The sequence below is a fragment of the Triturus cristatus genome, chromosome 3_2 (assembly GCF_964204655.1).
Source record: "Triturus cristatus chromosome 3_2, aTriCri1.1, whole genome shotgun sequence".
NCBI lineage: Eukaryota > Metazoa > Chordata > Amphibia > Caudata > Salamandridae > Triturus > Triturus cristatus.
In genome coordinates, this window is record NC_140584.1 from 1,037,797,952 (window position 1) to 1,037,821,584 (window position 23,633).

Here is a 23,633-nt window from a genome sequence, read left to right on the forward strand (position 1 = left end):
TACCAGTTGGTAAGTTGGACTGTTTCCACTGCTTGTGGTTTCTCCCGTCCGTTTTGCTCACCACTGGCCAGGTTGTGTTTCCACACTGAAGCCTTAGCATGCTGTACAGGTGGTCACACATTGAGTCAGCTTTCTTAGCCTGTGATCACACTGTGTGAAAAATCTTTGAGCTGGGACTCACCCATGATCATACAGTGTCACCTACCTGAGAAGACTGTCACAGCATGCTGACTTTTTGAGTGTTGAATAACAGAGCCTTATTGCATGTATTCTATAAGTAGTAACCATAATTGTACATTTAGTTTATTTTAAAAGCTAGGACAATGGATCAATATGGTTTGTTGGCACTATTCTCTCATGTAGAGAGTGGAGAAGTGTGGCTCAATGATTAGAGCGGAAGACCCTGATGCAGAAGTCTAGCCTGGGACCAGGGTTCAATTCCCCCCCTCGGTGGGTCTTGGGCTCAAATATTCCACCGGCCTGATAATTCTCACCTTGGTACCTATTCCAATCATGGAGTCCCACTCTGCAACTCTGGGCAATAGCTTTCTTAATCCCCACAACGCTAAGGATGCCTGGCCTCCTCCTTGGGGGTGCCCAGGAGTGGACACCTCACAGGGAAAGCCAGGATGGGTTCCACAGTGATATTCGTACAAGCACCTTGCGGGTGAGTAGTGTGCTATACAAGTATCAAAATTTAAATTTGTACCTCCTGTGTTGCAGTATTTCCTGTTTCCAAGTTTGAACATAAACGTATATTTTGTGAAAAATAGTGAGAGTCCTTGGTATAAAGCAGACATATATTAATTTGATTGAACTATTTTAGACTGGCAATGTTTACCCTTGAGTAAGAACACATTTCAAGGGGTGGAAATGCTTCAATTGCAAACAAAAGTAAATGGAATAATAACTTTTTTAAATGAATAGAAACTTGGTGACCAGAAATGCACAGTACTGGCGCGACTAACAGAAATTCCAATCTTCAATTTAAGTAGTCATCCCTTGGATAACATCACTGAAACTCTTCTCTCTAAAGGTCTTTCCTTTGTTCCACACAGTAGGATCAACCAATTCGAACTATTTAAAGACATGATGGTCTTCTTTCGTAAAATAAGGCTACAAAATTTCTTCGAAGACAATCAAGAAGATACATCATTAGTAAATAGATCAGGCCTTAAACCAATCTCCACCTTTCTTCCATCTCTAGAACAGGTAGCTCCAGAAATTTCAGTATTTGAACATGTCGTGTTTAATAAACTCTCTGCAATTACCAAATACATCGTACCACCTCACTATAACATCACGTATGAGGAACATTTAGCATTGGAATCTTTAAAACACAACAAAGATCTTATTATCAAGAGTTGTGACAAAGGTGGAGGGATAGTCATTTTTGACAAATCCCAATATATTGAGAAAATGGAACAAATGTTAAATGATCCATGTCATTACTCCAAGATCTCTAAGGACCCCACCAAAAGGGTACAAAACATCGTACTTCAGCTTACTACTCAAGCACTTGAACATGAACTTATCTGTGAAAAAGAATACGAATTTCTTAACATCAAAGAACCCAAAATGGCAGCAATCTACGGCATCCCGAAAATACACAAGGATAGCACCAATCCACAGTACAGACCAATAGTGACCACCATAGGATCTGTCACAGAACCACTCTCGAAATATGTGGATAACATTTTGAGACCATTTGTACCGCATATTCCGTCTTACATTCGGGACACCAGTGACATCATCACTAAAATAGAAAATCTACCGTTCAATCCAAATACTCAACTCTTGGTTACCATGGATATCACAGCTCTATACTCCAATATTCCACAAGCAGGAGCTTTAGAAGCAGTAGCCTGGTTCATGGAGATGTTCCACATTGACTGCCCCAGACCATTTATCCTGAAATGTTTAGAGTTGATACTTACAGAGAACACCTTTGAATTTAATGGCTCCCTATACAAACAAACGAAGGGAGTCAGCATGGGAGCATCATGTGCTCCCACGGTGGCTAACATCTACATGGCCCTATATGAAACACGTTTCATATACAACGAAATTGCACCCTTCAGTGAGTCTATAACAACATGGTCTAGATATATAGATGATGTCTTTTTCATCTGGATAGCCGACCCTGAAGACCTTTCACAATTTGTCTCCTGGTTGAATCTATGCGACAACAATATTTTCTTTACAGCTAACTCCAGTAATGCCAAGGTAGAATTCTTGGATATACAAATTCAAAACAACAACGATCATCTTGAAGTAGATCTTTACGTAAAACCCACAGCGCGGAACACACTCCTACACTTTGACAGTTTTCATCCATCGACTCAAAAGACCAGCATACCCTTTAGTCAATTCTTGCGTCTCCGACGTAATTGTACTAACCTGAGCGATTTCGACTCAAGATCGGAGGAAATGAAACAAAAATTCTTAACCAGAGGCTATCCTAAACGCCTAGTACGAGATTCATACAAGAGAGCAAGATTCTATGACAGGCAACACTTGTTAACATCCCGCCAGAGAACTCCCAATACTAGATTAGTCTTTATATCAAGACACTCTACAATGAATGCAAAAGTACGCCATGTCATCAATTCGAATTGGCACATCCTAAATGCAACTAAGCCCAAAGATCAAATCTTACCCAAACCTCTGTATGCGTACAGAAAAAATAAAAATCTCAAAGACTTGGTAGTAAGATCGCGGTTAACAACTATACCCACAGACATCCAAACACAAATCTGCAATACAGGCCTTACCAAATTGACAGGCAATTTCAAATGCATGTCCTGTTCAGCATGTGATTCAGCAATAGAAACAAAACAGTTTACTTTCAACAACAGGAATATTCTATTGACTAGTTTCACCAATTGCAAGACCACCAATGTTGTATACCTATTAATGTGCCCTTGCAATCAAGGTTATGTTGGAGAAACAGCTCGCATGATGTCTACCAGACTAACCGAACACAGGTCAGCAATACGGACCAGGAAAATTCAAGCCCCCCTAGTCCGGCATTACCTAGAAGCAAACCATACACATAATCAAATAAGGTGGCTCATTCTAGAGAAAATCAGGAATCATTCAACCAATATAGGTACAAATATACGCAAAAAAAGAGAAGTGTTTTGGATTTTCCATCTGAATACATATCTTAAAGGCATGAATAGTGAAATACCGTGGGAACAAGTCATCAAATGAATTAATACCCACATATTATAATAACACAGGCTGTAATTTTCACTATCAATGTGTAAGTTTCACATACTTATCAGACATAGGCTTCCTAGCTCCACTTTAAGATGGCCGCCAATTCCCCTTGTTTAACAAACTCCAATTGAATGCCAGTCCGTTTTTCATTTCCAATCGAATTAGACCATTGTCCAATTGAAACACACAATAGTACAGGCTATATGCTTCTCTTTCAAGTGTTTAGGTTTCTCATACTCAATAGCCCTGGGTTTACTAGCTCCACTTCAAGATGGCCGCCATTCCCACTGTCTAACACACTCCATTTGAACGTTAGCCCTCTTTTCATTTCCAATCGAATTAGACTATTGTCCAATCGAATCACACGTTAACCATACAATAAGTCTAAGCCATGACTTCAAAGTAGCGAGAGCAGCAAGACACCGCTACGGAGACATTTGGCCGAATCGTGACGGACCCCGTGAATACGTAATCTTAGAGACATCTAGTAAGTACGTTCCCAATTACTTCCTAACGCTACCGCAACGGAATATTTTTAACAACTATGGCATTGTTACATGCTGTCCGTCTTTTGCCAGACATTTAAAGAACCAAACACCAATCTATTACGGGATAAGCGAGGCTCCATCCACGGAGACACCAAGTAGAATCATGACGTAAACTCTGGAAATTACAATACTGCTAATATTTAGTAAGTACACGCTCATTCGTTCGTTAATCTCAGCAACATTAAGTAACTTGATTGATTGCTGTACCGACATACACGTTCCATCCTCCTTTCTAGTTCTTCAAAGAACTGAACACAAGTCCAAACATTGACGTTACCAGAATAAACAACTCAGTCGCATCTTCTTTTTCAACTAATGTAAGTACAATTGCCCCTGCATCTGCAAAAATAACTTCCCTCCATAGAAATACGTACTGTCTAATGCGGTTGTCCTGATTTCTCCTTTAGACACCGTAAACCATCAGCTTAGTACATCTAATAAGCTGGCAGTTAAAACCGTCAGCTCAGTACGCCTAATAAATTTGTCCAGAGTACTTCTTCTCTGTTCCCTTCGCTACGAAGACTGCTCAGAGAATAACTGGATACACATTTTAAAGTAAGCGTTTTTTACATTGGCGATCCAAGCGACTGTATGTTATCTTTTTTCTACTGCGTGTCATCCATTTATCTACACATACTTGTTTAAAGACAAAAATATATCTTTTCTTTACCATCAGATTTCCTTGATCTCAATCTCTGTGAAGCAATATCCAGTAGACAGCGTAGTCGTCAAACAGAATGTAAGTTATCACATATAACTCAGGACATGCAGTAGTCTTAGCACATCCGTCCGAATCTTTCCTATAACATTGTTTTAATGGTTTACTCACAGAAAATAGAAAGAGTTGTAGCCTCCCCGAACGAATCGGGTAAGAATCGCTCCAACCACAGTCTTCCTAGCGACCCGGTTCAAGTCTACCAGTATTCAGGTTAGCACTTTTTCAGCTGTTACCATAATCCAAGTAACGCCTAGAGTTCTGGCCACCACTTCACAGACAATCTTAAACATGAATTGTGAAGTTACATGATATATGAGTAGGCCATCTACCACTTTTGAGTCGCTAATTTATTTCATTTAGGCAACCCAACTAAATGTTAGGACGTAGCCACATCTATATCATCTCCTCTTATTCTTTACAACTTCCTGTGTTTTCAAACCTCCTTCTAAATTCTAATTTTATATAATTTCTTCCGGTTAGGATTCTCTCAAGAAAGTAATAAGTCACATTTTGGTGAAGGGATTAAATAAGGTGAAAAGTCACTTGTTAGTTCACTACCAAAAATGTTAGATTAGATATGTTAGACTAGTGTTTTTAATTGTTCTACCATAGAAATTGCTACATTCGAATATGGTTTCTGATTTATTATATCATTCCACAGCATACTCTTGATGGTTGTTCATGTTCTTACATAGGTACCGGTGACAAACTTTGTATGGCCCCCTGAAGAAGGCACATGCCGAAACGCGCGTAGGATTGTGGAAACATCCTAAGGCCATATCAATAATCCATCCTCTATTCATGAGTCTTTGAACATTTTTGTATTATGTCTATTAATTTTGTACTTCATGTTACATAGAGGAGAATTTTTGTAAATTGTGTCAAATATCGTTTAAATATGTTAAACTATCTAACACTTGTCTATAATTGAACAACAAATTCAATACATGTACTTGTAAATATGGTGATATTTATATTTTTTCTACAAACTTATAAAAATAAAAATGATGCTTAAAAAGCACTTTAGTTCTATTTAGTTTTGAATTTAAGAGTTATGCTGTTTCTTTTCAGTATTTAATCTACATTCCTAAATCTATTGGTCCTTTCAATTCATTTCTGTCTTACCCTGATTTAGGAAGAATAATTAGGGGTAACCCTCTGTTTTTGACACCCATAATAACTTTTTTATAAATCGTTTACTTTCACACCTTTGCCGTTCTGTAAACTTGTGACCTGCTGACCATTGCAATTATGGCAGAATTATTTGCAAAAAGAATTTTCACCTGAATTAGCAGTAATGTTTACAACAAGAGTCACATGCAAATGGCGCTTGCTCCTGTTTTGTCCACTAGGAAGAGAGGAGACAATGTAGGCACAGTACACATGGGATTATAATGGTGTTGTAAATAGAAAGGAGCTTAGAGAGCAGAATGTTGCACACTAGAGAACATTACACAATAAAGAGAGGTGATAAATGGGGATTAATGTGCAGACAGGGAAGTGTGTTAATTGAAAGGGTAAAATGGTGCACATGGGAAAGTGGGGATTACAGAATGAAAAAGACAGGAGTGCAGTTCTTACATGCGAATGAGGCAGAAGAAAGTGGTGCAGACTTGTAAGAATAGGTCACATATGTGACTTCTGGACCACTTTTTATGGAAAATGGGCCAAAAATACTATCTCCTGCCATTTTTCAAAGTATTCTTGAGGAGGGCGAAACCCCAAAACCACTAGGAAGTGTGAGGCATGCCTGGCACACAACAAATTATTGAATATTTCATTAGATCATTAGATCTATAACGTTACCTATCTGGATGGATTGGGTGAAGCTGCTATTATTCTCTCTTGTTATAGGTATTTGGTACCAGAAAATTTGATTGCACTTTATGCACGGTGCTCACATTCACTATTGCACTTTATTTTTTTCCCCTATTGTGGGGTAATTGTATTTACCATGTTTGATTGAGGAAAGTGTGCAGCATCTTCTTCTTGTATAAGCAATGGCTACCCTAAGAAGATTTTTACTTTATGCATTATCCATTTTCGATACTAGATTCTGGTCTCCCCTTTTTTTATGGGGTATGCAATGGTGCTCAGTTTTATCTATTAGGCTGCATTAAGGGGAAAACTTGTTTGTCAAAAAAAAAATGTGGGGTGTGTTTCTTTTCTCTTCCTTGTTTAGGCAATGAGTACCTTAAAAATAGCTGGATCGCCAAGTTTTTCAGAGGTTTCGAAGATAAGAATTTTTATATGCATGTTTTTCTCTTGGTCTGCACTTTTTCTTTTTTGTGCAAACCTTGATCTACCTTTTCCCATGTTAAGGGGTTTTAGGTTTTGTCAATAAAACCAGTTATAGCGGGATATTTTTGGTCTGAGTGGACACATAAAAAACACAAGCACTTTTTTGTCGATGTTAGCTCTTTATGCAGGAGATACTCCGGGGGATAAAAGTTATTGGATAAAACAGCACGGAGGGGGAGGGAGGATACATGTGGGACTAGGCACCAGGTCAAGGCACCTTTGTTTGCTGGGTGGGCTGAGGAAGGGAGGTGAGGGCTACCCCCTTCTTCAGTTAGCTTTGGGGTGGAGGTGGTGGTGGGGTTGGGAGGTTATGCATTATAAAAAAAATGGGGGGAAAAATAGTAGGCCAACAATCGTCAAGAAACAGGATTGCAATACAATCAAGCTCAGGGGTCAAGGGGCATGTTGAGGTTCCTATGTCACTAAGGGGATACAGGTAGCTTAAAAAAAAGAGACTGTACAAATTGAGATATTGCGAAGGGTAGAGCGTAACATGTATTTTTTGGTGCTATGTTTTATCCTAAAGAGAGGCAGTGGTATTTTAAATGTACAGAAAAGAGGAGCAATGTTAAAATGGTTGGGCTCATTCTCCCCACAGGTTATTTTTTACAAGAGACATACCTTAAGTCCAACTCCCCCAGTTTATCACTCCCCAGGAAGTATGCTCAGGCATACTTTGCTTCTGCTAATACTGAGGTATGGGGGGTGGGTATTTTACTTTTATCTTCATTAGATTGGGAGGTGGGAAAGGTGATTTGGGATGAAGGTGCAAGGTGGATTTGGATTGAGGTCTCAGTTAATGGGGTATGCTTTGTGCTGTTGAACTATTATGGGCCAATTTTTAATGATACTAAGGCCTTGAAAAAGATATATGACTTGTTGATTAATGCCCATGGCTTTATAGTTATGGGAGGCAATTTTAACTTTATACAAGATTTAGGTCTTGATACGGCAAACAATGATAGACAGCAATTAAAACCAAAGACGACAAAATTATTAAGAATTATCAAAGAAGATTTTGCCCTATTAGATCCTTGGCGGGTAGATTACCCAGGCTCTACCCAGTTTACATCCTACTCAACTAGGTTCAAAACAGCTTCACGATTGGAGTTTTGTTTGATAATTAAACAACTTGTTCTAATTTGTTTTCAGGCCATTCATTAGTCTCCATGGTAATATATTTACTCACCCCTAAAAAAAATATTACCAGGTGGTACTTTGATAAAGCATTGCTCTCGGATTCAATATGGATCTCTAAAACTCGTGAGTTTATGCAGTGGTTTTATAAAGAGAATATTAATACAGCATCAGGTTTTATGGTCTGGGAAGCGTTTAAGCAAAAATAACAGTTGATGGACAGAATGCAGAACAATGTCATACATTCACCACAGTGCAGAGATCTGGGCCTAAATCCATAGTTTTTTTGCTCACCATGCCATATGCAAATCAGTCTTGACCCTGTGCCTCATGGGAACAGTCCAGCCCGAACTGCCAAGCCAGTTCCTCCCTGGACTGGAAACAAGCATCCTAGGACCGGTTTCGGGGTTTCACCCCTCTTCAGCCAGGATAGCTTGATTCCAGTGGCATGGGAAGCTTTTAAGGCCTCTTTCCGTGGACAGTTGATTGCATATAAGCCGAATCTATATAAACTTAGGCTACATAAGATTCAAGGACTCCAGAATGCTGTAGATCGAGCTAGGGGAGATCTTCCGTCCTGGCCCCCAGGAGATCCTGAGGAGGAGTTTCTTCAGCAGGAATTACTAAGGGAAAAAGAACAATTAAAAAACGTTTATATTCTCGAAGAGATCTCTGGAAGCAAAGCATTTCAACAGAAAGTATATGAAGAAAGCCAGTAAATAGGAACACTTTTAGCCTGGTCTACTAAAATACAACAGAGTGAGCAACTAATTCCACAAATAAGAGACCCCAGCACTGGGAGCCTGGTAAGGGATAAAGATACAATTGCCGAAATCTTTGTTTCTCATTTTAAGAAAATGTATGCAGAGACCCAGCTAGTTAACAGCCAACCCCTTGAGGATTATTTTACTGCAGTTGAGTTACCCATGATTTCCAAGGATGATTGTGAGGCTCTGAATGAACCTAATTACACCTACAGAATTAAGGGAAATTGGAAAAGGAATGACTAGTGTTAAGGCAAGTGGTAATGACGGAATACCGATTGAAGTCTATAAGCTGTTTTTGGATGAGTTCTCTCCTTTTTTAGTATACCTGTATAATCAGATTATGAGTGGGTTGCCTGTCTCTGACAGAGTTAAGGAATCCGTTGTGATTTCTATCTTGAAGAAGGATAAGGACCCAAGCTCCTATCGCCCAATAAGTCTATTAAATGTGGACTATACGATTTTTATTAAAATCTGGGTAAATAGGATCTCGGGTTGTGCGCAACAGGTGGTACATGAGGACCAAACTGGGTTTCTGCCCGGTAGGTGATAAAGATCCGCTCTAACACATCAATTCTGGCTCCGCTAACAGGAATGGCAAAATTAAGCTGTTTGCCGGTAATATGATTTTATATCTGAATCCAGATAAGGCAAACATCCAGTCCGCGTTAGAGGAAATCCAGACATTTACAGCAGTGGGGGTGTTTGGGGGGCCGGGGGGATACAAGGTTAATCAGGCCAAGCCGGAGCTCCTTTTGTTTAATTCGGTGGAGGCTGATCTTACCACAGGGCTAACATTTCTGCCATTACAACCTATTAGATATTTGCTGTTTCAACTAAATTATGTAAATACTCTTAATAAAATAAAAAACCTTTTAGAAAGATGGTTACTTTTACCTCTGTCTATAGTAGGCTGAGCTTCCCTAGTATCTATACTTCCCTTGCTGATATTTCTGTTTCTAAATCTTCCTGTAAAAATACCTATCTCATATTTAAATGAAGTGGATAAAGTTATTAATAAGTTTGTATGGGCAAAAAAAAGATGTAGAACAGGGGGGGCTTGCACTTCCTCACTATTACACCTAATATCAAGCTGTGTTAGTTAGTTTACGAACACAGCTAGCAGCCCCTTCCCAAAATATTATAATTTTTTGTTGTGTTTTGTTAACAGAAAGCGCAATCAAGTTACCAGCATTTTTGTGCACCATGAAATTACCCAAGTAAAAAAGATATAAGGTTGTGAATGTAATCGTAAATCGTACGCAGGATTTTGTAAAATGTACGATGTTCCAACATGTCATGCATACACCTCTTTTCAAAAGTGTGAGTTATGGGGTCTCCAGCTTTCGCAAAAGGGACTGCAGTCCTATATCAATCTAGGCTTTCGTAAGCTAGGTGACTTCTATAACAGAACTAACTTGATAGCATGGGAATCATTTGTATTGTAATTCAAGCCCCAAAGTCAAGATCTGTGGTAGGCAAATACCATGCTTTCTTATAAAAAAATTGTACAATAACTAATGAGAGGGGAAGAATAATTTTAAAAGCAGCCTTTGAGTTGAATGTAAGTGGTGTTGGAAACTGGTATCGGATACTGCGCCAGGGCACGAATAGGAGACTTGTTGAGGCAATGCTTCCTAAAATTGCTCAGGAAACTAATTGTCAGTTTAACATCCAGGACTGGCAGCGAGTTCGCGAATAAAGCTCTGAGGGCGGCCAACTTCAAAAGAATGTCTTTTCTTTCTAGATGGTTGGTCTATTTTACTCGACCCTGGCTACATAAATGGTTTCCATAAATCCCGAACGAATGTATTAGATGCAACCTGGCTGGGGCAGGAGACTGGATACATATATTTTTTACATGTCCTAGACTTCAACGCTTTTGGCAGGAGGTGTTAAGGTTTATTAGCTGTTGTATGTCTTTGATTATCCTACCTTCAGCATCATTGGCCCTATTTGGTTTTTCTCGCACAGATAATCAGCATCCAAAACATCGGCAATATTTTGTTTTCATAGCGATAGAGGTACCCTGATCCTTGCTGTTGCAAAACTGGAGATCACTGAGGGTACCTACCATGGGGCTGTGGCTTTCTAAGTTGGACCAGAGTTACCAATTTGAAGAGGCTTACGCAAAAAGGGTAGGTGCGCTTCGTAGGTTTAGGGCGACTTGGAGGGCTATGTTCTGGTCACATATGCAAGCGAGAATGTGTAAAGCAGCATATCCCCTATGTAACGAAATATGAGGTGTGTTCATCTATAAATTCTTTTTTATCCGATAGATCAATGTCATACATTCACCCCAGTACAGAGATCTGGGCCTAAATCCATCGATTTTTTGCTCACCCTGCCATTCCAGATTGGACCCAGCCATATGCAAATCAGTCTTGACCCTGGGCCCAATGTGAACAGTCCAGCCCGAACTGCCAGGCCCGGTCCTCCTTGGACTAGAAACAAGCATCCTAGGACCAGTTTCGGGCTATCAGCCCTCATCAGCCAGGTTAGCTTGACTCCAGTGGCATGGAGAGCACGGGACCTGCGTCTAGGCATACCCGTCCCACTTGGGGTGACAAATGCAAAAACAACAATTGATGGACAGAATGCAGAACAATGTCATACACTCACCCCAGTACAGAGATCTGGTCCTAAATCCATTGTTTTTTGCTCACCATGCCATTCCAGATTGGACCCAGCCATATGCAAATCAGTCTTGACCCTGCGCCCAATGGGAACAGTCCAGCCTGAACTGCCAGGCCAGGTCCTCCCTGGACTAGAAACAAGCATCCTAGGACATATTTTGGGCTTTCAGCCCTCATCAGCCAGTATAGCTTGACTCCAGTGGCATGGAGAGCACGGGACCCACGTCTGGGCATACCTGTCCCACTCGGGTGACAAATGCAAAAACAACAATTGATGGACAGAATGTAGAACAATATCATACATTCACCCGAGTACAGAGTTATGGGCCTAAATCCATCGTTTTTTGCTCACCATGCCATTCCAGATTGGACCCAGCCATATGCAAATCAGTCTTGACCCTGCGCCCAATGGGAACAGTGCAGCCCGAACTGCCAGACCAGGTCCTCCCTGGACTAGAAACAAGCATCCTAGGACCGGTTTCGGGCTTTCAGCCCTCATTAGCCAGGATAGCTTGACTCCAGTGGCAGGGAGATCACGGGACCCACGTCTGGGCATACCCTTCCTCGCGGTGACAAATGCAAAAAGAACAATTGCTGGACAGAATGCAGAACAATGTCAAACATTCACCCCAGTACAGAGATCTCTTGACTGTGGTTATGATTTATTCAGCATTCCGTCACTCATTTGTTTGCGCAGCACATATCACCCCAAGTGGGATGGGTATGCCGAGACGTGGGTCCCTTGCTCAATGTGCCACTGGGTTCAAGCTAGACTGGCTGATGTAGGGTAATACCCAGAAACCAGTCCCAGGATGCTTGTTTCCGGTCCAGATAGGACCTGGCTTGGCAGTTTGGTCTGGACTGTTCCCATAAGGCACAGGGTCAAGACTGATTTGCATATGGTTGGGTCTAAACTCTAAACTAGGGTGGCATGGTGAGCGTAAAAGACCAATGGAGTTACACCAGATCTCTTGACTGGGGGGAAATGTATGATTTATTAAGCATACTGCCCATCATTTGTTTGTGTAGCGCTCTTCAATCAATCAATCAATCATAGCATTTGTAAGGCGCACTACTTACCGTGAGGGTCTCAAGGCGCCGGGGGTAGGAGGTGCTGCTACTGCTCGAAAAACCAGGTCTTGAGAAGTCTTCTGAAGAACAGCAGGTCTTGGGTCTGCCGTAGGTGGATGGGTAGGGTGTTCCGGGTCTTGGCGGCGAGGTGGGAGAACGATCTGCCGCAGGAGGTCGCTCTTCGGATGCGGGGTACTGTGGCGAAGGCGAGGTCGGCAGTGCGGAGCTGGCGGATGCTGGCAAATGAGCAAGCTCATTTGCATAATGTCCAGGCGCTCACCATCACGCTGTGTTTGACAAAGCAGGGTCCATTCAGGCCCTGTGCTGTCAATCAAAGTCAATCTATTGTGTGCATTTGTGCAAACACAGGAATCAGGCAAACCGCTGACAGAGCCAATTAAGAAAACCATGGGGCGTAAAGAGTTTAAAATGGCTTTAATCATACCGGAGTCTTTTCTGTGTCTGCTTATGTCTGTCTGTTTGCCTGCATGTGGGTGCCTGTTTTTTGTGAGAGAAAAGCAAGCGAAAGAGAGAGAGAATCCAGACATTTTCAGGAGGTATTTTAAAGAAAATGTGTTGCACTTTGTGTGTGCATGTCTGCTCAGCCACAAAGGTTCATAGATAACGTAAAACAGAGAGTTGGTGAGTGAGTGAGTGAAAAAATGGATGGGTGTGCGAGTAAAAGGCTGGATGGATGAGTGAATGAAAGGGTGACTGTATAGATGGATGGATTAGTGAAATAATGAATGGATGAGTGAAAGAAAGGGTGGATGGATGATAGATAAAAGGGTGGATGTGTGGATAAGTGAAAGAATGGAGGATGAATAAAAGGGAGGTAGGATAGATGAAGGATGGATGGATGAATGAGGGAAGACAGATGAGTGAAAGGGTTGATGGAATGAAGGAGTGAAATAGTTTATGGATGGGTGAGTGATAGAATTGATGGATGAGTGAAAAGATGGATGGATAGGTTTGGAGGTGAATGGACAGGTTTGGATATGGAAGGGTGGACAAACGGAATGGTGAAAAACTGAATGATGGATGAAAGACTGAATCGATGACAGAATGTAAATAAAGGTTAAGTGGTAGACATCAGCAGGTAAATAGTAGGATGAAATAATTAATAAATAGATCAATGGAAACGACGAGATCTCTTCTGGGAATGTTCGTGATGAGTTGCTTCATTTGGCTGGTGCCATAAGAGCAATGGTTTGAAGTGGAGGTATTTTCATTTTCTGACTCTACTTCTGTGCTAAACAATATATAGTATTGTGCCAAACAACAGCAATTAACAGTATAGCATTAAGAAAGTGCAACTGTTACAAAATAAGGAAATGTTAACATATTGCATTTAGCTTTCATTCTGTGTAATGAGTTAACCTGTTTTGGTTATATAAACACATTTGTCATATGTTTTGGTATGTGCTGCAACTATTATAAAAGTGATTAAGTATCATCATGTCTTGCCATTAGCCCGCCCCTAGCCCCCTCCCACTCCCCACAGCTCTAGATCATTTTAATTAGTACCTGCACTTATATTTTCCCATATAAAGCACTGGCTGGCTGCGAATAGGGTTGGCATTGACATATGCCCGAGATGTAGTACTGATAAACCTAACTTCTGGGCAAGTCAAACCATATGTTCTTTTTTTATATCACATTAAAAAACAAAATCATGTTACATTGGTGGATGTTGTAAACAACGAAAATCCAACTCCAGGGATTCTTTAGGTAGTATTTATTATGATGGTAAGTTCAGGAGTAGAAGGACAGAGAGCCCCACCAGGCACAACCTTCCTGCTGCTCGGCCCATACTCCAACTGCCAACCTCACTCATCCAACATTCCACAGCATCATCACGCACCAACATTCCACACCACACTCACACTGGCTGAGCAGCAGGTATAACACTTCTCCCTTCCTCACAGTGGACAAGACCACAATGCAATGGCCCGAGGAAAAAGCACACATTGGTAAAAATAACATGCAAGGAAATAAGATGAGGATCCATTGCAAAGACCTGAAGATGGTTATGGGCAAACTGATTAAGATCAAAGGCAAGGAAAACACAGTACAATGGGCTTGCAAGTTAACATCAAAATGCAAAAAAGCACAGGAGAAAGTGACAAATGGCTTGAATGTTTACTTAGAGAAATACAATAATGAAAAATGACAATGCCTACCCATGTACCCACAATAATGAAAACAACAAACTGGACAAGGAAAATCAGTCCTGACACAAAAAGACAACACCTACCCACATCCACTCCCTTTCCACACAAAACAAACAAATATCCTCCACCTTTCCACACAACACCAAACAAACCAGCAAACTACTACACTACGCACAACCATCAAACCGCAAATGCCACAAACATAACAGCGGGCCAGGCTGAAAATGAACGTGAATACACAGGGAACCAACCCCAACGGTGCAGAGGATAACTCGCCACAACACAACACATACACCAGATGAGTCTATCCCCCAAGTTATAAAAGAGGAAGGAAAGGGAGGACAAGCACACAGGCAATCCTCGACCACAACGCCAAAGCTAGAGGTGAAACCTAAATCACCTACCACCCACACAAAGGTGGTACACACGAGTGACAACACCCGTCAACTCAACAACCATGCTAACAGGATGACTTACACACACCCCATACCAGGGCTGAAACCTAAAACAACCGCCAACCACACAAAGGTGGTAGACACGAGTGACTAAAGGCTAGTCAACTCAAAGAAAAACACTAACAGGGTGACTTACACATACCCAACACCAGGGCTGAAACCTAAATCAACCATGAACCGCACAAAAGTGGTAGACATGAGTAACCCCCATCCGGTCTACTCCAACACAGCGCCCAATTGGGTGACAAACCTATGTCAACCCACAACCACAAACAAAGTGGTAGGCCAGAGAGGCTCTGCATCTAAGAGCCTTCTCATACACACACCCCCAACAGTGAGAGATCCACAAACTCCCACAACAACAGCAAGGTGGTAACCCACAGTGACTTCACGCGTAAAAGTTAACTCACACACACAGAAGGTGACTCAACTAAGCCTCCCACAACCAGGACAAGGTGGTAACCCAGAGTGACTTCAAACTTAAAAGTCAACTCACAAACCACAATCAAAAGATCAACATTTTGAAAGTAGCTGTCCGAAACACAGCATCCACAGTGATGAAAAAAAAGGGTGACAACCCCTCAATGAAAAAAAAAACATATTCAGGAAAGCGTCCCGAAGCTTACACAAAAATAAATGTCCCCCAAAGCACAAAAACTTTAAGGAGAAGATGTTGAACCAAACGAGCTGGCAAAGTCACAGTCAAAGAAGAATGCAGCCCTCACCAGAAATCCAAGAGCACGAAAACGGCAAGCTGGTAGAGAACTTGAAGCAAAAGACAGCGTTAACCAGCAGGAGCTCAGGTGCATCCAAAACGATCAGCAGGAAAAATATGGTTTGGCACATAAGCAGCACGCATGCTGGGAGCGTCCTGGGTGGCTCCCGGCATGCACAAGCTGCACAACGTAGGAGCTGGACACCACTCCGCGAGCTGCTGAAGTCAGGGCTCGCGCTGGAGTCAACTGACGGGAAGAGGAAGTTGAAGACAGGTGAGCCAACTAATTTTAAACATCTAAAAAAAACAGGTGCAGCGGTAAAAAGTTTTGTTAGGGAGCAGAGATTACCTCAGTAGCACCAAACACCGCACTTTACAACACTCCGCCAGTTCAGGGGAAAAGATGGAGGCGGTAGAAAAATGTCTTCACCTTGTTGCACCTCTCGAGTCACTCTTCCCCACACAGACTGAGGAGTCTCCTTCCTTGCCTGGCAAAACTCCTCAGGCAAGAAGATGAGACCAACCTGTGCCGCAAACACAGACAGCACACTGGTCACAAAGCAGAGGCCCAAACCCATAGTCGGAGCTGGAACAGGATGTCCCAAAACGCGGTTGAGGCAGAACGGTAAAAGGTCAGTTGTGGGACAGCTTGAATCACCACAGCTCCACACAACAGCTCCGTTCCAAAAAGAGCAGGAAGACACAGCAGGAACTGGCACTGCAGACCGATCTTAAAGTCACTGGTGGTGCTCAGGGCTGCAGCTTGCTGTACGCGCAAACTTAGTTTCAAGAAGAGCTTCTTCAAGATCTTCTTCAGTTTCAAGTTACTCGAGGCTTCTAATACACGGAGATCATATTTCCGTAGTTGAGCTTTCACACGCAGGTTCTTCTTTGTAAATAGTCGCCAAATGTTGTAAACGAAAATCCAACTCTAGGGTATTTTTAGGTAGTATTTATTATGATGGTAAGTTCAGGAGTAGAAGTACAGAGAGCGGCCGTCCTGCTGCTCAGCCCATAGTCCAACTGACAGCCTCCCTCATCCAACATTCCACAGCATCATCACGCACCAACATTCCACACCACACTCACACTGGCTGATCAGCAGGTATAACAGTGGACCAAGCACACACTAAGACTTGTAGCTCACTGGTTTAATTCCCTTATTTTTACTTTATTTATTACATTTTTGTGTTCGTAAGGCATGGCTATCACTGGTCCATATGGCTGCCTATCCTCCACAAAGCTGTTTGCGCCACACAGGTAATTTCATCATTAAGTGCTTTTGTCAGTGGGCTCATGCCTTCTCGTACTTGGCTGTCAGGCACTAGAAAATACTCTCCTTCCATATCTTTTCGGAACGCAGATACTCTATCTGCCGGGAAAAAAATCAAAACCTGTTTTCTTTCCTAAAGTGTTCCTTGCCTGCTACTCTCCAGGGCACCCTTTTTGGGTATCAGCTGCGCTTTACAAAAAATAATCAATTCATTCATTGCTGATGAAAGATAAATGCTCAACAATAAATTCACTAATTATGGAGGTTCGTGTTTATACCAGGTGTATATGCATAGCACTGTCATTAGGTCTTGCCAATACAGTACATGCCCTGTGCTGCAAGATGTATTGTTTAAAATTCAGTGGACTCACAACACGCCCACAGCATACCATTAGTTTTTTTATTTGCACTCTTATTTGCAATCTTTTGATTGCTTAGCTCCCGTAGGGTTCCCTTCCTTTCTTGGGTTAGGTGCTCCCTGGAGCATGGACCAAGTACATGTGTTCTTCCTCATCTTTGTTCTTCCTTGTATGTTTGCAACACACTATTTTTTTATTTTATAAGAGTGAGAAATAATGTGTTTGTTGGTTGAGAGGGGAGTGAGCCCTTCCCAAGCAACAGCCATAATCCTTGTCAGGGTGAACTACAAAAAGTCACTAAATTAACCTGTGTTGAAACCTCTGGTAAGTTGGCACAAAGAAGTCAAACTTAACTTAGAGGTTAAATGAAAACAAAACACAGTAAAAATCCCACACCAATTTAGAAAAATACAGTCAATTTTAATCAATTATTTGACACCACCACTCTACGCCATTCCTCTCTACACCACTCTACTCCACTCTATGCAACCCATTTATGCCACTCCGCTGTATGCGACTCCATGGCACGCCACTCCACACCACTCCAATCTAAGCCACTCCACTCTATGCCACACCACTATGCTCCACTCTACGCAACTCTATCCCTCGCCACCCTGCTCTTTGTCACTGCACTCTACATCACTCCATTCCACACACTGCCACTCTACACCACGCCATGTTATGCCACGCTATGCCACACCATTCTATGCCACTCCACTCTGCTCCACTCACTCTACTCCAATCAATGTTACTTCATTCTATACCACTCTACTCGACTCTCAGCCATTCCATTCTACTTCATGTGACCCCACTCTATGCCACTCCACCCCACTCTATGCCACTCTACTCTTCCACTCTACTCTATGTCACTGCACTCAATGCCACTCCTCTCTACTCTATGCCACTCCACACCACTCTACTCTATGTCACTGTACTTTAGGTCACATTACTATACGCCACTCCACTGTACACCACACCACTCTAAGCCAAATAATTCTACATTATGCTACTCTTCCCTATGCCACTCTACCATACTGCACTCTTCCCTACTAAATGGACTACTTTGAGACAAACGGCATCCTTGATCCCTCACAGTCCGGGTTTAGATCCAACTATTCCTCTGAGACAACTCTCATTGGGTTAACAAACTATATTAAAATGGCCTTAGATGATAATAAAGGAGTGATGTTGCTCCTGTTGGATCTAACAGCAGCCTTTGACACGGTCTCTCATCAGTAACTGAGAGAGGCCGGTCTGCAGGGGCTGGCGCTTAATTTTAATTGGCTTGTTAGTTTTTTTGGACCAGCGCATGCAAACTGTCAATATAGGCCCTTTTCGAACTCGAACTGTGAAGATTAGTAAGGGGGTGCCAAAGGGCTCCTGTTTGAGCCTGACTCTATTTAATATCTACGTGGCCCCCCTTGCTAAAGTCATCCGAGAGTACGGCTTCATGTCGTTCTCCTACGCAGACGACACACAATTACTCCTATCCTTTGATAAGGATACGGAGTCAGTCGATCAGTGTTTTGCTAAAGGCATGTCTGCCATAGCCGATTGGATGATTGAACAATTCTTGCAGCTAAATGCGGCCAAATCCAAAATCCTGCTGTTTGATCCTGCACTTATATCCTGGTCCCCTGCGTGGTGGCCGACAGTGTCAGGCCCCGCCCCCTCTCCTACCTTAGGTGCAAAAAATCTAGGGGTCTGTCTGGATGCACGATTATCGATGAAAGATCAAATAATGAGCACAGCCTGTACCTGCTATTATACCTTGAGCCTTTTGCGCAGAGTGTTCATTTGGCTGCTCCTCTCAGTATGTAGAACCCTAGTTCAGGCTCTGATAATAGGTTGCCTCAACTATTGTAATGCTTTACTTGCCTCTGCAAACAAGGCTTTCCTCAGCAGATTGCAGACCGTTTCTAGAATGTGGCCGCACGCTTAGTCCTTAATAAACCACCTCGCACCACCACTGGGCCACTATTGAAATTTCTCCATTGGCTTCCTATCCGCCAGAGAATACATTTCAAGCTCTGTTGCTCCGTTTACAGAGCCGTTTTTGGCAAAAGCCTGAGCTATATGGGGGATAAGTTCAAACTGTATTGCCCGAACCGGTGTCTCAGATCGGAAGGCAAAGGGCTGCTTGTGGTCCCTCGTTTTCAGAAAATTCAGTCTGGAGGCAAAACGGTTGCCTGTCTGGCCCCAAAACATTGGAATCTCTTGCCAGAGGAGTTACGAAAATGTTCTAGTTTCGCTCGTTTCAGAAAAATTCTGAAGACGGAATTATTCAAGGCTTGAGCTATGGAAGTCGTTGCCTCTCTGATCTGTTTTCTATGCTAGCGCAGAGATACCCCTGAGGGGGTGATTCCTGCGCTCTACAAATTCCTTACATACATACATACTCCACTTCATGCCTCTCAACTCTAATCTACGCTACTCTGTGCAGCTCCACTCCACTCAACACCACTGTACACCACACCACTAACATGTAGCCTTGCTGCACATCAGTCATGCTGCTGTACAACATGGCTAAAAGACATTTGCTAAGCAGGTAACTCTCATAGAGGTGCCACCTATTAGCTTTGACAATGCTTGCTTTTTCTTTTAATTTTAAAGCCCATTTAAGTTGGCTGCCATACGTTTGAAGTAGGCGTACTTGCTCTGTTGCCCTCCAAACTTGGAAAGAGCATTAACTCTGTTCCTGAAGGCGAGGCAGGGAGAAGGAGCCTGACATAGCAGAGGCAATGTACATCAAATAGGTGGCTATGATGGGGTGACAGTTGAAAGAAATCATTTGAAGTGGAAATCAAGCAATTCAGTATTGGACTGTGGGGCGTTGCATACTGTGGTCGTAAAAACCTCTTCCTCAACCTTATGAGCCCAGACCTATCTCACCACATAGGCCATGATTACACGTTAATACAAGTTTTTATTTTTTTAACAGTTTTTATTGGTGCACATTCTGAACAAACAATGTGATACATATTTTGCACAAGAACATCACAAAACCAGAAGACGGTTGGTCAAGTCAGCAGTGATTCAGATCGTAGCCGGCCTAAACATTACTTAACAACATCTCACATTAGATATAAACACACTGTGTATACTGTGAGGGGGAGATTCCCCACTGCTTTCCAATCCCTATTCCGTAATCTGTGACTGGGACTCATTCATCACCCCAGATCTTAGTAAACTTATTCGGGCATCCTCTTGCCTTATATGAAACCCTTTCCGCACCCATATACATTTCCACGCCAGTCCTCCATTCGGTGATTGTAGAGAGTTTCAAGGCTCCCCAATATTTAGCTATATCTCTCTGGGCGACCACCAGCCCTAGGTTACTTAGCAGGAGTTTGTTGTGGAGGAGATCCACCTCAGAGGAAATGCCTAACAAGACGTATCTCCATTACTTTACTCAATTCCTCTACTATCTGGGGCCAGTATGACTTTATGTGACGGCATTCCCAAAGTGTGTGTATGTAAGTGCCGCTCTCCGTCTTGCAGCGGAGACAGTTAGGTGTCTCGGCCCTCCCCATTTTATGTAAGCATGCCCTATTAAAGTAGACTCTGTGTAGGATCTTAAATTGTATCAGTCGCAGCTTAATAGCCACCTCTCATCAATGCCGCCTCCCAATCAATATCTTCCAATTCTCCCGTTGTGGTTTCCCATTTGGCATTCAGTGTTATTTATGTCAAGTCAAGTCAAGTCATAGAATTTGTATAGCGCACTACGTACCCAGAGGGTTTCAAGGCGCTTAGGAAGGGGAGGAGGGTTATTTGTCAAATATCCACGTTTTAAGCTGCTTTCTGAACGCTAGGTGGTTCTGGGTGAGGCGAAGGTAGGCGGGGAGTGAGTTCCATGTTTTAGCAGCCAGGTATGCAAAGGATCTGCCTCCCATGGTGGTCTTGTTGATGCGAGGTATAGTGGCGAGGGCTTGGCTGGAAGATCGTAGTTGGCGGGAGGGGGTGTAGAAGGACAGTCGAGAGTTGAGGCAATCTGGTCCGATGTCGTAGAGTGATTTGTGTGCGTGGGTAAGCAGTCGGAAGGTGATCCTCTTATTGACGGGTAGCCAGTGGAGGTCTTTAAGGTGATCAGAGATGTGTTCGTTGCGAGGGATGTCTAATATGAGCCTGGCTGATGCGTTTTGGATTTGTTGGAGTTTCTTCTGGAGCTTTGCGGTAGTACCCGCGTAGAGGGTGTTTCCGTAGTCCAGTCGGCTCGTGACAAGAGCGTGGGTAACTGTTTTCCTTGTTTCGAGGGGGATCCAGCGAAATGTTTTTCTGAGCATGCGAAGAATGTTGAAGCAGGAAGAGGATACGGCGCTGACTTGTCTGTTCATTGAGAGTGAAGAATCCAGGATGACGCCTAGGTTCCGTGCGTGGTCTGTCGGGATGGGTGCTTTTCCGAGGGCTTCAGGCCACCAGGAATCGTCCCATGCAGAGGGGGATGTACCTAAGATGAGGACTTCAGTTTTGTCTGAGTTCAGTTTCAGACGGCTTTGTTTCATCCATTCGGCAACTTCTTTCATTCCTTCGTGTAGGTTAGTTTTGGCGGTGCTAGGGTCATTGGTGAGAGAAAGGATTAGTTGAGTGTCGTCCGCGTAGGAGATGATGTTGAGGTTGTGTCGGCGTGCGATGGCCGCGAGGGGGCTCATGTATACGTTGAAGAGGGTGGGACTGAGTGAGGATCCTTGAGGGACGCCGCAGATGACTTCAGAGGCCTCGGACTTGAATGGAGGAAGGCGGACTCTCTGGGTTCTTCCGGTGAGGAACGAGGTGATCCATTCAAGTGCTCTTCCTTGGATTCCGATGTTATTGAGGCGTTGTAGAAGGGTGCTGTGGCAGACTGTATCGAATGCTGCAGAGAGGTCGAGGAGGATGAGGGCGACTGTGTCTCCGTTGTCCAGTAGAGTTCGAATGTCGTCTGTTGCTGCGATGAGGGCGGTCTCAGTGCTGTGTTTGGCTCGGAAGCCGGACTGTGAGGAGTCGAGGGATTTGTTGGCTTCGAGGAAAGCGGCGAGCTGGTTGTTGACGGCTTTCTCGATGACTTTGGCCGGGAATGGAAGAAGCGAGATGGGGCGGTAATTTTTGAGTTCGGTGGGGTCCGCTGTTGGTTTTTTCAGAAGGGCAGTGAGTTCGGCGTGTTTCCAGTCTTCTGGGAAGGTAGCGGAGTTGAAGGAGCAGTTGATGACGTCTCGGAGGTGCGGTGCTATGACGGAGTCTGCTTTGTTGAAGATGTGGTGAGGGCATGGGTCTGTGGGGGATCCTGAGTGGATGGAATTCATCAGGCGGATGGTGTCCTCAGTGGAGATTGGGTTCCAAGCGTTAAGGGTGTTCACGGGGGGAAGGTGGTCAGCAGATGGTAGGGTGGGTTGGTTTCCGGGTTGGTTGTCAAAGCTGTTGTGGATGTCTGCAATCTTGTTGTGGAAAAAAGAGGCTAGGGAGTCGCAGAGGGTTTGAGAGGGGGTGATGTCGTTGGAGTTGGCCGAGGGATTGGAAAATTCCTTGACGATGTTGAAAAGTTCCTTGCTGTTGTGGGCGTTGTTGTCAAGTCGATCCTTGAAAGCTGTTTTCTTGGCTTTTCGGATCAGTTGGTGGTGGGTGCGGGTGGCGCTTTTGAAGGCGTCCTTGGTGCTGGTGGTTGGGTCTTTTTTCCAGGCCTTTTCAAGGGAGCGGCAGAGTTTCTTGGACTTCTTGAGATCATCGTTGAACCATGAGGCTTTCTTGCTGCCAGGTTTGCTTTGACGTTTTTTCAGTGGAGCTAAGGTGTCGGCGGTGTTGGATAACCATAGGGTGAGGTTGGCGGCGGCTTCGTTGGCGTTAGACGAGAGGGCTGGGGAGTTTCGAAGGAGCGATGCGGAGATTTGGTCCGTGGTGATTTTGTTCCAGTTTCTTTGCAGGGTAGGTTGGGAGTGGATGATGGGTTTCGGCTTGTTGTAGATGAAGTGAACGCAGCTGTGGTCGGTCCAGAGGAGATCCGTAGTGTGGCAGAAGGAGATATGATTGCTGGATGTGAAGATGGGGTCGAGTGTGTGACCTGCGATGTGGGTGGGGGAAGTGACTAGTTGTTTAAGTCCGAGGTTGGCGAGGTTGTCCACGAGGGTGGAGGTGTTGTGGTCGTTGGTCTTTTCAAGGTGAAAGTTGAGGTCTCCCAGAAGGATGTAATCTTTGGAGGGGAGCGCGTGTGGGGTGATGAAGTCCGTGATGTCTTCACTGAATTTTTATGAGGGTTTTGTATGTCCATGAGACTGCCTTATCTG